This window comes from Patiria miniata, unplaced genomic scaffold (genome assembly GCF_015706575.1).
Source record: "Patiria miniata isolate m_02_andy unplaced genomic scaffold, ASM1570657v1 HiC_scaffold_28, whole genome shotgun sequence".
NCBI classification, from domain to species: Eukaryota; Metazoa; Echinodermata; class Asteroidea; order Valvatida; family Asterinidae; genus Patiria; species Patiria miniata.
Window position 1 is genome coordinate 2,042,413 of NW_024037067.1, and position 17,362 is coordinate 2,059,774.

The 17,362-nt window shown below is 41.5% G+C and overlaps 1 long non-coding RNA gene across 1 annotated transcript; it reads right to left on the reverse strand.

Moving 5' to 3' along the window:
• Nucleotides 1–4,364: 4,364 nt before the first annotated feature.
• LOC119734721 lies at nucleotides 4,365–11,850 on the reverse strand. Its single transcript, XR_005272106.1, has 3 exons — nucleotides 11,764–11,850; nucleotides 5,217–5,289; nucleotides 4,365–4,917 (listed from the first exon to the last, which is right to left on the reverse strand). It is a non-coding gene; the product is annotated as an uncharacterized LOC119734721 (long non-coding RNA).
• Nucleotides 11,851–17,362: the final 5,512 nt, after the last annotated feature.

Genomic DNA, 17,362 nt, shown 5'->3' on the forward strand with positions numbered 1-17,362 from the left:
TACACGTGTCTATGGAGTATAGTGAGTAGTGATTTCATCTCCCCTCCAAAGAAGCATTTTTAGTTTGTACACAGTTTTATGGAGTAGTGATATACTCATGGTCCATGGTGTCGGATACAGAGAGCGTATCGTTGGAAATGTACGAGTAGTGCTTGAAGCGCTACTCAACACATGTGGCGAAATGTTTCACCCCATCTTGCATCTCGTTCACGAAAAAAAACATGGCACGGCCACAACGATTATTTTCATTACTATTTATTAATGGAAGGCCCCAAAAATTAAGTATTGCTTACCTCAGAACCTCTATGATAAACTTTACGGCTTTTGTAGTTTGTAAGCATTGAAGTCAACCAAACAGCGAGGTAGTCAACCTTGCACATCAGGCAGTAGGCATTCTCCATATACACTGTGGGCATACACTGTAGCGTTATACATTCAGTGACATTACGCTCTGCCCAAAGCAGGGTGACCGTAAGGTCATGGCAAAATTCTGCTAAATTCGCTTCAAAAATCTGTCAGATTTATCAAAAATCTGTCAAATTCCACAGAATTACTCGAAATACACTATAAACACTTAAAACACATGCAGATTTGTAGTATTACCTTATTTAAGGTTCAAATTACATTATAAACAATCTATAGGCCTATAGTCACTTAAAGCATGAATAGTTGTTGTGCATTCATGCAGTGCAGACGTGCTCTCTGTTCTCTCTGGTTTCTTCTTTCCTTTTTTACTGAAAAGTCATGCTTTCATGTTTCTTTGAGGAGCTTTTACCTTCACCAATACATTCTTTCATCACCTGGACTATTTCTGATGTTCTCTTACTAAATTTTGGGACGTTTTGAGAGTCTTCACCTCAGGTTTCACCGTTCACCATACTGTAATGTGTATACTGACTGACTGAGTGCCGTTCACATGGTCGACAATCATGCAATTTCGCAAGTAGAACTGAAAACAAATTTTTCTCAGCCATCCACCCCCAATCCCTTGTCAATCGGGTTGCTTGCATCCTATTGTACACATGGTCACTCTCTATATCATCATATTTGTATTCTGGTGCCAATTATCCACATTTCTTTCAGTTTCAAGCCATCGAAGAAAAGAATTCCTCTCTTGAACTTCATGTTGAAGCCTGCCATTGTTGCCATGATTACATGCATACATGTAGGCCTACGGGTGAACTCTGAACCTTGATATGAACTGCGATGCCTTACAGGCCTAAGTACCCCTGTGGTATTTGCAGTCGTGCTGTTCGTTGGAAAACCCCTGCAGTAGCCTGTGATGATTGCGAAGTCTGGTTTCATAAGAACTGTGTACACATAAGCACTCAAACATTTAATTACCTATGCGACCCTGATGTAAGTTGGCATTGCCCTACCTGTGGTGTCTTACACTTCACTTCAAGTTTCTTTGAATCATCCATCGTTGCAATGTCTCTGATTCAGCATCATATGCATCTTCATCCTGTACATGTAGCAACATATCTCAGGAAAGTAATTTTGACAGCGCATGTACTAGCGCTCATAGCCCAATTGGTCTGCCATCAGCCATGTCATCCCCAAATAAACCCAACGCGCCTGTTAATATTGCCGGCACCCTTCCTTCAAACCTGGGCGTTCTGGTCATTAACTGTCGTAGCATCAGAAATAAACTGGTGGAATTTTGGAACATCCTACACACCGCTAAACCTGGCATTGTCATCCTTACAGAAACCTGGTTAAATCCCAACATTTCTAACCATGAAATCTTTCCCCCCGAACTAGACTATGAGCTGTATAGGAGGGACAGATCAGACAGTTGTGGTGGATCGTGGAGTCGCCATTGGCGTGGGTTCTGGTCTGGAAAAATCATCCAGACAGCCGACGATTGTGAGGCACTCTTTGTCGAGATCGATCTCAAACACAGAAACGCCAAATCACAAACATGCGAATCTCTCATTGTTGGCGCTGTATACCGCCCCCCATGCTCAAATGAGAACTACTTAGAGTGCCTGCCTGTGTAGTTCCATACGTAACATTTCCAGCAACAACAGGAAATCCATTGTGCGGGATAGGTGGCGACCTTAAAAGATGAATTTGTAACCAAATTTGACGCTTCATCCCCTGTCAGCGAGATGTGGGACACCATAGAGTTAAAACTCTCCCAAATCTTGGACCTTGTTCCATCCAAATTCACATCTAGTCGTTTCAACCATGCAGCCATGGATAACCCGCAAAATCAAGCAGCTCAGTAGGCAGAAACAACGTGCTTACAACAAGGCTTGCTCCCATCGCCGTCATCGCAATCACCGTCACTGGGCCAGGTACAACGTCCTGAAGAAACGTATGCAGAACGCATGCAGAGAAGCATACAACAACTACATCAACAACATTGTGTGCCCAGATCTCAAGTCAAATCCCAAGCGTTTCTGGAGCCATATCTCAAGCAAGCGCTGTGACAACAATGGTGTTGCCCCTCTCCGTGGCCCCAGAGGAGCTACATACACTGGAAGTAAGGATAAGGCAAATATTCTCAACGACCAGTTTTGTTCAGTCTTCAACAAAGATGAGGATCCATCCACCATGCCACTCCTTGGCCCTAGTCCATTTCCTACTATGGATCACATACAGATAAATGTCAACGGCGTAATCAAATTGCTGAAGAAAATAAATCCTCATAAAGCCACCAGATAATATTCCAGCTCGTCTACTGAAAGAACTTGCTAACAGCCTTGGACCTGTACTCTCCATCTTGTACCAAGCCTCGTTGGACAGTGGGGATCTCCCTTTTACTCCTTTGTATTCATACGAAACGAAGTAAATGCTTATAATCTAGCAAAGCTAAAAAGTAAAAAAAAAAATGCTTTTGCATTTGCTTCATTCTATTCATACAGATATAGGCCTAGATACAAGTCAATTCTTAAAAATTGGAAGTAAAAACAAATAAAATTCTAGTTTTCAATCATACGGTAGTTTCCCATGAATTATTGTACCCATTCCGTTGCAGTTCTTCGATATAGAGCAAGTTCAAGGAAAATAGCCGATGTGCTCCAGTGCCGAGACGATCGAGCGCTTTCTTGTAGGCGGCTGGCATACAAGCATGCTGGCTCTGATGAGAATCACGCACTTATAGTGGGTCGTACTAATAAGCGTCAACACAGCGTCAACACGGCGTCAACACATGATAGAAGCATCAACACACCGTCAACACTTCCAAAACGCATTCTAAATTGACCAAAAAAGGCATGGAACTGTAATGTTTAGACTTAAAGAGATTTTTTGGTGGGCCAGAGGTTACATTTCGTTTAAGAAAATGGAGTTTTTGTCACGCAAAAAAAAAAATGCTCGCTAAGGGCAAGTTCGCGCAAGGACTATAGTTAACCATTGGTCGACTAACGCTTGCCCGAACTCTGTCTAGTCGACGATGGTTAACTACGCTAGTCGAGTATTTGGAACCAACCTACTGGGGCTGGTTGCATCGCTGGTAACCATAGCCGCGCGCGTTCATAACGTACAGCAGGGAGCCAGGATCCAGACGTCTTGCAATGACATTTTGACCAGCGTTCGACTAGAGACGTTCGCACTTTGCTATTAGCGCGCAGGCGTAAGGTACGTCACAAATCAACCACTAGTCGACTAATGGTCCTTGCCCGAACTTGGCCTAAATTGACCAAAAAAGGCATGGAACTGTAATGTTTAGACTTAAAGAGATTTTTGGTGGGCCAGAGGTTACATTTCGTTTAAGAAAATGGAGTTTTTGTCACGCGAAAAAAAAAAATGCTCGCTAAGGGCAAGTTCGCGCAAGGACTTTAGTTAACCATTGGTCGACTAACGCTTGCCCGAACTCTGTCTAGTCGACGATGGTTAACTACGCTAGTCGACTATTTGGAACCAACCTACTGGGCTGGTTGCATCGCTGGTAACCATAGCCGCGCGCGTTCATAACGTACAGCAGGGAGCCAGGATCCAGACGTTTTGCAATGACATTTTGACCAGCGTTCGACTAGAGACGTTCGCACTTTGCTATTAGCGCGCAGGCGTAAGGTACGTCACAAATCAACCACTAGTCGACTAATGGTCCTTGCCCGAACTTGGCCATGTCTGCCGATTCGGAGCTGCACGAATACGGGCGATTCCCAATAGTACGCCTCCAAGAGTTTGCAACGCGTTGGCCAATCACAATGCGCAAAATCTGTCGACCCAACGCCCGTTTGGAAAAGGTCGACTGATTTCGCGCATTGTGATTGGCCAACGCGCTGCAAACTCTTGGAGGCGCACTATTTGGAATCGCCCGTATTAAGAGAGCCAATTTTCTTCAACTGAAAATTACAATTTTCAGACGTTTAACTTATTGATTTCTAGCCAAAATTTAAGTTTTGCCCATACTGTACGGTTTGAACACTGGTTTCGTCAATTTGAATGCGTTTTGGTGGTGTTGACCTGTGTTGTCGCTTCTGTGTGTGTTGATGCTGTGTTGACCCTGTATGACTGCTTATGGTTGGGGAACGTTGTGCACAAAGCTCAAACATCGTTGCACAATCTCAAACTTTATTTTAACATTCAAGCCAAGCATTCATTTCCAATACGCAGCCAACGCCATTTTCTGACCTTCTTTTTTTTTAAATCCCACCCGACTCCCATCAAAACAAGATTTTTGCTGACGCAAAAAACTATTTGGACTAGCTTCGATGCAGGCATTTGGCACAAGTGTTCAAAATGGCTATATCCCGCGTTTCGGAAATAAAGTCTCAGTTCAACTTCAACACCGACACGAGACGGGGTGCCCACACACAAATACTAAAGACACAATGCACAAAAAATATACCAAATTGGGACTACTGAACTACAACACGATGGCTCCCATCAGCTCAGTCCCGTCCGCACTTTGACACCAGAATCTGTAGTAACATATAGACAGACAAGGAGATACAAGAAAAACTTCCAAAAGGAAGGGAAATAATGTGAGTATGTGGTTGCACAATCTCAAACTTAACATTCAAGCCAAGCATTCATTTCCAATACGCAGTCAACGCCATTTTCTGACCTTATTTTTTAGAATCCCACCCGACTCCCGCCAAAAACTTTCTGGACTAGCTTCGATGCAGGCATTTGGCACAAGTGTTCAAAATGGCTATATCCCGCGTTTTGGAAATAAAGTCTCAGTTCGACTTCAACACCGACACGAGACAGGCAGCCCACACACAAATACTAAAGACACAATGCACAAATAAATATACCAAATTGGGACTACTGAACTACAACACGATGGCTCCCATCAGCTCAGTCCCGTCCGCACTTTGACACCAGAATCTGTAGTAACATATAGACAGACAAGGAGATACAAGAAAAACTTCCAAAAGGAAGGGAAATAATGTGAGTATGTGGTTGCACAATCTCAAACTTAACATTCAAGCCAAGCATTCATTTCCAATACGCAGTCAACGCCATTTTCTGACCTTATTTTTTTAGAATCCCACCCGACTCCCGCCAAAAACTTTCTGGACTAGCTTCGATGCAGGCATTTGGCACAAGTGTTCAAAATGGCTATATCCCGCGTTTTGGAAATAAAGTCTCAGTTCGACTTCAACACCGACACGAGACAGGCAGCCCACACACAAATACTAAAGACACAATGCACAAATAAATATACCAAATTGGGACTACTGAACTACAACACGATGGCTCCCATCAGCTCAGTCCCATCCGCACTTCCCAAAAGGAAGGCAAATGATGTTAATATATGGTTGCACAATCTCAAACTTTAACATTCAAGCCAAGCATTCATTTCCAATACGCAGTCAACGCCATTTTCTGACCTTGTTTTTTAGAATCCCACCCGACTCCCATCAAAACAAGGTTTTTTGCTGACGCAAAAAGCTATTTGGACTAGCTTCGATGTAGGCATTTGGCACAAGTGTTCAAAATGGAAAATGGTGAAAACAGAAAACTATTTGAGTGGTCGGGCACAACCCGACCACTCTTTGGATCTGTTACGATTAATCTTTCTTTCTTTCTTTCTTTCTTTCTTTCTTTTTTTTTTCCGGACAATACTTCTCCGCGGGTTTTCTCTTAAACGGTATATGGTATGAACTTGTAACTTTCAATATATATCGACCCTCATCCGAAGTGGTGTATATTACTCTGACGTCATGATTACGTCATCGGGTGTCAAATTACAATTGATTGTATCTGAAAAAGTGACCAATTACTTTCACCTATAACTCTTGAACTTAACAATCAATGAGGTTTGTATTCTGTAATCAGATAGACCATTAATCGCTTAACAGTTTTTGTAGTGTACGTGAACTCGCTTGACCTTTACTTCCGGGTCTACCGGAAGGTCAAAGTTAGGTGAATTCAAAATGAAGACGTTAGCCTGACATCAAAACAAAGCAGCATTTCTTCCGAACGGTTCACGGTATGATCACAAAACCTTGTGTGAACTTGTACCATGTTACGAAGATGTTGTACATTTTGTTACGTCATCATGACGTAATCAGGTATCAAATTACAAGCGATTTAAGGGCAAACTTTGACAAAATAGTTTGCGTTATATCTTTTCAACTAAATAGAGTATCGTGTTCGTTTTTTCGTGAGGTTGTAGACTATGCCGTGAGAAACATTTCATGTTCCCGAACGCAAAACCGCTTGACCTTTACTTCCGGTGTTACCGGAAGTGCAATAAAAACTGAATATAACTCAAAAGCGGAAGCATTTCACTACAGACATATATATTATGAAAGTGTATAGTGAGGAATGCAAGACGCAAAAAACAGTGTGATGACGTCATCATCCGAAAGGGCGCCCACTATCGGCACATAAAATATAGTTTAAATTTATTTCTATCATTTGATCCCTGTCATATCTTCGAAGTCCAAATATGATATCCATTACAATGTTCACCTTTGGATCTCTAATGCTGTGACGTCATCAAACCGGAAGTTAGGTGTTATAAATACGTCGTCAAACCGGAAGTTAGGTGATATTAATACAAACAATTATATTTCCCATATTTTCATACGTTATTTAATTTTAAAATGACAAATTATCCTCTCCGAACTTTATCAGTATTCACTAACCATTTTTGACTGATGACGTCATCAAACTAGAAATAACTTTTTGTGCACATAGAATGTTTACTGAAGTTTATCACACCGCTAAAGATACCTTTTTGAAACATTGATTGTACTTGAAGGGATTTAATTTCGTGATCCTTTTTTCTACATATATTCCTAACTTAACTGGGCAGTGTATAATGAGAAGGCTGTCCGCCCGACCACTCTGCGTTTGTAACTCAACAAACGCGAAACTCTAGTTTGACTTGTTTCACACACAAGATGGCTAAATCGTGTTTTAGAAATATAGGGAAAAACTAAACAAAACAAAACAAAACAAAAACAAAACAAAACGACCACGCCCACTACACTCCCATACCCAACCCTCCAATTGACATGCACAAACAAACTTAAAAATAGTCCTGAAGGCCAGAGCCATTTTGAAAAATGATGCCTACGCTCTATTGCAAAATAGAGCATTTTTAGGGCCAAATTTCATCCATATGATACTTAAATGGAAGCACACATTCCTGTGCACGTCTCCCACCCTTCTTTTTGACAAAACCTGAAGTTCATGTCCAACAAAATTCTCTGATACCAGATAATTTGAGGGCATGCAAATCGTGATTTGGCCGGCGTAGGCAATTTGGGTCCTATTTACCGGCCTGCCCGCGATTTGCTTTTTCCTTACCACATATTTGTTATAGGCGCATATGGCGAAGTGCGCCATTGGACAGATTTCACCAAGTTTCATACTGTACTGATCAAAAGTCACGAGGTCATGGGCATGTAGCTGTACTGTACGGACGTACGTACATAAGTGGTTGCACAAAAATACTCAGAACCCTCACATGTCTTCAGGGCTGCACAGTAAATTATGATTAACATGTCATCTTTCAATTTTCTCTTAAGTTTTTTGGTGGGTTGACCTTTGACTTTTCGAGAAATTCTCACCCAATAAAGACGACCCCTATTTTTCCCAAAGCGGAAAAGTAGCCATCTTGAAAAACGATCCCTCCACAACAAGGGTAAATAGCGCGACTTTCGGGCCCAAAAATGCTCTGAATTGGAAGCTCATATTCATGGCCAAAGGTTCATTGCGATATCTCTTCAATTCCCCAATTCCATGGCTCTCCGAACTTTCTAATATAGAGTATTTTGTATGCACCCATCATAGAGCAGGGAACATCGTCAGCCAGCGTTACGCTATCAGTGGCTTTGTACAGGGTGTCCTGAAAATAATGGTGCATGTAAACCCCGCCATTTTCGCCAATTTACAACCGGAATTTACTGCAAATGTTTACACGATCTTCGAGGTTACAGATTTAGCTTGAGAATACCGTTTGTTTAATTAAGATTGCTTTTGTAAATCCAGAGATATGTTTGAATAACCGCAAAGCCAAAACAAAAATCTGTGCCACTTTTAGGAAGCGAGAGCTTTAAAGATCAGACAATGCCAATTTAAAACTTCAATGAAAGAGTTCAATTGAATATAAGTAAATATTTCACACTCTGCTTAAAAATGTCAAAATCACAAACAGTAAAGTGCATGATTTGGTTTTAGACTAGGACTATACTGATTTTAATTGCTTCACAGAAACTGTGGCACATAATGGGTTTCTTGGCTTAGCCGTTATTCAAACATATCTTTGGATTTATAAAAGCAATCTCAATGAAACAAACGGTATTTTCAAGCTAAATCTATTACCTTGAAGATGGTGTAAACATCCGCAGCAAAAAAAAAAGGGGTTTACATGCACTCTTTTTTTTTCAGTACGCCTTGTAGCCTATATCTAGGGTCTCTCTTAACTTCCAGAAAGCATTCGGTACAGGTATATATTATATTTGTTGATGTACCCAACGCGTTGCAACGTGGCGAGGCCCCACGTAGCGCACTTTGATTTTTCGCCTATAGTGAGTGCCTTGCTAGCTATAGAGCAACTCAAATTGCACAGAAAGTGAAAATTTCAGAAAGTGAAAATTTCAGAAAGTGAAAATTTATCAAGGTCTAAATTATATTTTGGCGTGATTTTCCGATTTTTTCGAAGTGCACAATGAACCCTTTTAAACTACGCCCAAAAATAATAAATGACAAAGTTGTAGTTGCATTTATGTGAGTAGAGATAATGATTTATCAGAATTTATCAATTTTAAAGAAAGCCTTACTGTTAAATTGGGATTTTTCCGAGATTTGTTCAAATGCGTCACGTTTGGGAACACTCGGCCGAATTTTTGCCCAATTTCCGGATTCCGCCGTTTTGTTAGTTCCGGACTAAATTTCACGACTCTGATACATTTGTATTGTTCACAAAGGTTCAACGGCAAGAATTATTAAGGTGATAGTAGCATGCAGTATTTAATTGAATGAGTTTGAAGTTTGTCAACACAAAGAGGTTTGGTAACACTGTGTGGGGAAAGTCGAGGGAAACATCGAAGTGCGCCATGGCACGTTGCAGGGTGCGCCACGTTAGGGAACACCACTGCCGAGTGCCGAATCGCCCCTCCCCGACTCACCCCGCTGTCCGACTCGCACCCTCAGCCGACTCGCCCCCAGCTGCCTCACCCCTTAGCTGATTCGCCCCCTGAGTTGGGAGTTCGTTGGTACGGTTTGGACCTTGTTGTATAGTGTTTGGAGGATGTAAGCACATAATCAGTTACCGTACCACGCAAAATTCGTCATTTTCTCAAACAGTGATAACAGTTTTTGACACAATAGCAGGACTATAAATATTATTGACTACAATTCTCCATAGAATTAAGGGTAAATGGTTTTGACATAGAAATAGGGACTAAAATGCTTGTCGAGTAATTAGATTAAAACAATTTATGGACATTTTATGAGGGTAGCAAAGAAACCATGCATTAAAAATAGTATCCCTTTTGTAAAATGTGATTTTATTAAACAGCATGCCTTAATATGATTATTTTTGTTGTGTATGTTTACGTTTTAATCCCATACCATACATCTATACATGCACGAGTATTTTTCTTTAATTGTACACCTATATCTGTGGATGTTCCTGGAAATTTTTACGTTCATTTCATGTAATGAATATTTCTTCAGATCTATATAAAGGCCTACATAGTTGTACCAACTCGACCGCCGTTATACCAACTCGACCGCAGTTGTACGAACTCGACCGTTGGGCGTTCAACTGGGAAAGTCAAGACTTCCGATGTCCAAGTCGTCCGTTGTCCGTCTGTTCCTTTGTCCAACTCGTCCTTTATCCAACTCGTCCGTTGTCCAACGCGTCCGTTTTCCGTGGTTCTAAACATACGATTTTATAGTGTCCGTACCGCTTGAAAACCTACAATGTAGGCCTACTTCTTTTGTACAGGTCTCCAGTAGTTTTTTCTGACGTAGTGGTTTTGAAAAGTAAAATGTAAGTTCCTTCGTGTTCTTGATACACATATTTATCTTTTCTGTAAAATCTCTATAACAGAAAGGCAAATTTGGCCAGATATCCAACTCACACTTTGATTTGTAGAATTTTCTCCTCGGTACGAGCACTCAGAACGTGTGATTTCTAATATTTTTTTCGTACTCTACAGTTGTATTAACTGATCATGCATCGAATGTTTGTTGAAGTAATACAAGTTGAATTTATAAGAGCCTCCAATGTTTTGAAAATTCGCCAACGACTGAACGTATATTTTTTATTGTTACATGTATAAAACCTGTAAATTTGGAGGAAATTGTAGTTATTGGGTCCACCCTTGGTATACCTTTTCATAAGATACTGTAGTTCTGTTGATATAGGCTTTCAAAATATGCACCTTTAAATGTGACGTCACCGACATTTAGATATTGAATTTGAATTATTTCTTCACAAAATTCTAATTACTAGCTGCCAGCAAATAAATCGGCTCTGGCAGGGTGGGTTGTGCACAAATTAAATGGAAGTTCTTTTTTCAGAGAGCTACAGACGGCCAAAAGCGGAATAAAGTAGGTTTTGTTTTCGTTAAAAACAATACAAATTGAAAATTCGTCAGGAGAATGATCGGAAAGAATGTTGCACCCTGACGCTACTTCAGCGGTTGTGTACATAGTCTATGGAGAGTCAAGACAATTTTCAAAGTGTTTCCTAACAAAAATTGGAAATGTTTCTCAGTCCCAGGTTCAAGTCTCATGATCGTCATTTTTGCAGTGACTGACCTTCATTGAGATGATATATGAAGAAAAAAAGCAGCGTCAGGTTGCAACGTTCTTTCAAAAAGGAAGAATGTTGCATCCTGACACCACTTTTTCATCATAAAATATATTATCTCAATGAAGGTCAGTCATTCCTATTTTTCAGGTCAGTCTCATAGGGTTTGTGCACAAGAGTGTCAAGTGATGTCCAGGTATGGAACTCTTTCCCGATTGTCATGATTCCATTTACAGTCTGATTTTTTGATAGGCTTTCAGACAAATTTTGCTCAATATATTAGATTTTCTATCCTTCATACACCATTCGCTATGAGAAAAAAATCAATCATGACTGTGAAATCCTTGGTCGAAGGGATAAACACAACGTGTAGATCATTGATTTTATATTCAAATCCAAGATGGCGTTTGCCGCGTTGTCGAGTAACGTATTCGTCCCAGGCTGTTTGTCAAACAACAAATAAACAAATCAACAAAAGCATAAGGCCCAAAACTCACCGGTAAAAATATATACCCAGCATTGAACCGGGTATAATGAAAGAGCAAGGTAATATTAATGTCAAACTTATAAAAACACTGCACCCAAAACACGGAGAAACTTCCTGTGGCAACGAAACTGGTTTGGGTCTCGGCAGGAAAGGCTGAGATTAGCTAACACGGTGTCTGAACATAGACCAACACAAAAGAGGGGGGGGGTTTCCTCTGTCCCATATCGCGCTTCAAATGGGCTGCCTCCTTGCTTACTATTCACCTGTACCACGTGTGTATTGCGCTACCGGAAAAAACACAAAGACATTACTGCTTTTACAATTCAGAGTTTAAGTGAAGATCTCGCGCGGCGTACAATGTGTTTTGTGCATGGCCTAAACGCAGCTGTATACATTCCGGGGGGGGGGGGGGGTATTTCAGACAATTTCAAATTCAGTCCAAACAAATTCAAACAATGAGTACACGTCTTCGACCCGTAGTATTCGATTTCCTCTCGTCTGCGCCGAATCGTGTTGCGCAAATCAAATTCGTCTAATGCCACACAGGTTAAACAGAATTGTTCTCAACATCGCTGTACTTCATAGCGATATCTTCAAAGGCCATATAGGCCTCTAATAAGAATGTCTTAACTTTTTTCTTTCCTTATTTCTTTATAAATGTGTCATTTACTTTGATTCTATCTTCTTAAAATATGTTAGACTCAATATTTTAGGGATATTTTACGGGGATTTTTGGGTTATTCGTGGCTTTTGACATTTCCCTTTTTTATTGTGAGACTTTTTCTGTTCTTTTGTTTATTATAAATAACGTTGTTTTGTTGATCTTATAGTAATCTTTACTTTTTTTGGTAACTATTCTTTGAGTTTAGTAGTCTGCTTTGGTCCGAAAAATCATGCGAGCGAATATGCCAAATTGTGCTTGGGGACATAAGGAAAACGCTTTGGACTAATTTACTTTACAAGTTTTAAATTGATTGATAAAAGACGAATTTGATTTCTGAATGCTCCCATTCCGCAACATCTGTAATGACGAAACTTTTCGACCCGAGGACTAAAGACCATCTACGGCCAAAATATGGAACTCTCTTGCTGCCCACATAATTTATATACCCACTATCAGGAATCTGGCCAGCTTCAGAAGGGAGGTGAATCGCTAGGGAGGTGAATCGCGACAAGCCATCAGCAGTCTCAATATTAATCAATAATAGCTTTTAAGGCCCATATATGCCTGGTGTTAAAAAAAGAGGACGATCAAACTTTGAATTTGAATGGTAAATGACCAATGATAAAAGTGGTTTGGTAAAAGCGTGTGATATTTTTTTCTCGGACGAACTGGAATGTTAAAGTTGGTGAATTTGAATGAAAATGTTTTAAAATAGCCAAGGAAACCTATATTATAGGACTTTATAAACGTAGCTCAAATCAAATCAAAATCTGTGTGCTTTACCAACACAAACATGTTCAAATAAAATTATCTAACATTTGGAATTGTGTATGGATGGAGGTCTCATGGGCTTGTCGAGTAGAGACCCCACTTTGTGAAATTAACAAGGAACAATTACAAGGACAACTACAAAACTAGTTAAATAACAAAATAAAAGTTGGTACAGAGCTAGTCCATGTATATACCAATTAAAATTATAACTATTAGTGTTACAAAAGGAGTTTATTCTACCTGCAAAGAATTATAATATCGGCCCGCGATATTTTTTTCCGTACACATACATCCGTTATGGGCGTATTTCGAAGTACGTTGAGTTGCAAGTCAGGTTCTCGGACTTTATTTTCCCTTGAAAAAAAACCCTTCCAACCCACATATTGGTAAAAGAAAAATGTTCCAATTGAATCGAACTCACTACATCAGTGACTCGATCGATGAGGTTGTTTTGAACATTATACTATTGCATTATAGGGCCGTCCAGCATTATTCTATATAATAGTAGCGAGCATGTGGTATGGAAAAAAAATCGCCCGCAGCCCGCCAATATAGCGCCAGTACTGTCTAGCGAAAGTGCAACTTAACACACAGACTAGCACAATTTAGGGAAATCCCCCAAGTTGAGCAATGTCGCAGGATGGAGCATCGCAACCTCGTCCCCAGGGTGTCGAGCAGTACGCGCCCAACCACTACCTGCTCACCCTGGTATTGGACATTTGCATGTGCAAGATTTTTGAACACGTATGCAAATGAGGAACAGTCTGGTGCCTGGATATGCGTAACACATTAGCGTTTGCTTTTGTATGCGGTGTCTGGGGTAAAAACAGAGTCAATTCGTCGCAGCGCGAGTACGGCGTGAGTTACGAAAACACAATTTTTGAAATCATGCAAACTGTTACGATCTTATCGAGACAACATGCAGTATCATATTTCATATTAATATGAGCAAATTGGAAAGGAAATTAGTATTTTCGAGAAGGCGTGGACGCATCATCGCGAAAACACGTACTGCACGTTGTGAATAATAGCACCAAGTACACGATAAAAATCCATTACTAGCCAATTGCGGTATCCAATCAGGATACAGGAAGAAAGTTTCCTATCCAGGGTTTACTATTGGAAACGCGGTTGGAAATAAAGTAAGCACTGGGGACGAGGTTGGGAGCATCGTGACTCGACTGCGCGTAGGCCAGAGCTTATTATGATACATGTATTGTGCACTCGCACTTGCTTTAGAGGGAGGCAAACTTGCCGACCGACCACTCCATGCTGGAAGCTATTAAGGTAGGGGCCAGGAATTGTTTTCCGTTCACCCGGCCGGCAAGTGCATGGCGTATAGCCAGGAGTTTTCTTTGGGGGGGGGGGGGGGGGTTGACAGAACGTAGGGTGAAGGGAGAATCAAGTTAAAAACTATTCGTCTTTTGGTTATGCGCCGATCACTTGTTTCCCCCACCCCTCCCTGGCTGCCCAACCTAAGACCTGGGGATTGTCACTTTTGAAGTGACAAAATCCCCACCCCTCGGGCAAAATTTAAGTGACAATCCCCGACCATGCCCCGACATACATAGTTACGTGGGGCGCATTAGTGATTGCCTTTCCTACACTGCGCCAATGTTAACAATGTAATTTAAGTGACCAAAATCCCCACCCTGGGGCATGAAAAACGGGATCAAATCCCGACATCGGACCTGGGGCAGCGGGGGGGGGGGGGACATTTGATAGGCGCATTAAAAAACACTTCTTGAGCTATGAGCATTTTTTTTTTTTGGGGGGGGGGGGATTAAATGTTGTAGGGGGCGTCCCCAGGTCCCCTTCGCTCGTACCCCGCCCTGCAGACAGGGCGCTGGGAAGGGCTGATGAGCTTCACAGAATCTTGTGAAGGAAGTGGGGATGGCGTTCTTGGTGATTTATCATGACCCATGTATAAAGCATCTGGCTGCAATTAGCCAATGCGCGCAAATGCTATCCGAAAACTTTCTCATAGAAATGCTCACATTCCATACCGGATGTGATTTCTTTTTCATTGCGGACCGTCCACCATGTGGACAAAATTTGAGCGTCGCATGATATGCAAGTTGACCCTTCGTGAATTCAAAACGGAGCCTGAGCGAGCGACGGGAATTGAAAATGTAAAAAATAGATTTTTTACCATGGAGGAAGGAACATGGTTTTACAGATTTTCCTGATTATTACGCTTTTTAACGAGAAAAAAACCCACATTTATGAATGGGCATATCATAAAAGAGTGATGACTCCGTCTTGTTTAAAACCTTGCAGGGTCATGGCCGTGATGACTTGCAGGTCACAGGTCACGCAAAATCTATCCAATCAGAACGTAACGTAAATTCATCAGCCCTTCCCAGCGTCCTGTTTGCAGGGCGGGGGGGGGGGGGGGGGGGGGGGGGTACGAGCGAACAGGTCCCCTTGCCACTATCACCCGGCAGGCGTGGGCGGGGGAATTAGGGGGAGGAGGGGGGTAAGACTAGTACTGATGGGGGCGCTCTTCAAAAGCGGAAAATTTATACCCCTCCCCTTAATTAAAAGCGGAATTAAAGCTATAGTCCATCATTTGCAGCCATCCGAAAAGTAACTGGCGTAATTACTGTTGAAAAACAAACTTGGTTGAAAGATAGTAAGGGGACTAAACTCCCTGTGAAATTATTCTTTCTGGGAAGCTGTCATTTTGAAGTAATCAACGAAAGAAGGCATTTACAACGGTGATTCTTAAGAAGCACCGTAGGAAAATTTAAATTAGTAGTTCGTTTTGTTATTCAGCGCAGCGCGCACAAGTTGGAACGACGCACACGCGCGCGCGGTTGTTATAATTCGTCGGATCAGTGCGCGACGCCGCGTATAGCTGCAATTCAAAACAATTCAAAACATGATTCAGTAACTTTTGATTTGAAATTGAGATCTTAGAATGCTGTTTTTCTCGGAATGTACAGCTGAAGCTTAGCTGAAACTTCATCAGGTTAGTTGCTCAGTATCCTTCATTAGATTTTGAACTCTTTTGTTGCTTCAAACGAACAAAATGCACAAATTACAAATGATGGACTGTAGCTTTAAGAGGGTAACGCTTTGCAAAAAAACACAACTGAGTTTTGCGAAATAACGCAATTGTAATGCAAAAATAATGCAATTGTTTTTGCGAATAAAATAGGGCCTACGCTGTACCGTACGGGAAATTATTTCTTGAACCTTTAAGGGCCCACCCTGCAACTTAAGTACCGCATGTTTTATAACTAAGGATTTGATACAGATTTTGCGTCGTAAGAGCCTCCCAGGCCCAGTGACGGATGTGGGACTTAAGGGGGGTCGGCTGAGCCGCGGAGGATGCGAACTGTCAGCATATGAAAAAGAGACTTGCTTTGAAGAGTGAATGGTGTGTTCAACCTTCACCATTTTTGTTGTCAAAATCGTGGAACGTACACGTATTTTATCTTCTTCTTTCGTGTGGTCCGCGGTTAAGTTACAAGCGCATCATCAGCAAAATCGTCGTGCACGTGCGTGCGGTGGCCCTGCATGCTTTCACTTTCCAAAACTGAATTTCCTCAGTGGCATTTTTGTCCCTGCCTCTCCCGAACAGGCACATTTTTAACTTGCTCCTCCCGAACAGGCACATTTTCAACTTGCTCCTCCCGAACAGGCACATTTTCAACTGGCCCTGCACTAGCCCCACTAGTAAAGTTTGGCCGTCGGTATGCTGCGCTGAACCTAAGCGTAGCATACCGACGGCCACACTAGTAGTGGGGCTAGCCCACTGATCTCTATATAAAGACTGGATAGCTAATAAAGAGCCGCACAATGTACGAATTTGACGCCATATTGGTGAGACCGGCTGGTGATCTACAAAGGACAAGTTGCCGTTTTTATAGACAGCATGATTTCTTTTGTAACGTCGCGGTTCACTTGACTTATATTTTGACCACCATCACTGACCAAGGTTAACTACAATTTTTCTAACGTCGTGGTTACTAAAATGCCGCAAATATAACTTTTTCGGCGTTTTGAAATAATAATCACTACGGAAATGTGTCCCTTTTAGAACATCATAATATGTGTACGTGACCAAAATGCGCGTCAACTGTTGATACAACGCGCGCGTATTTACGCGTAGAACGTTCGTATTATACGCGGCCATCTTCGTGAGACCGGGGGCGAATTGGTCAATATGCAAAGTCTACTGTGTGAATGTTGTATGCATATCCGCTATCCAGTCTTTATATAGAGATCAGTGGGCTAGCCCTGCACTAGC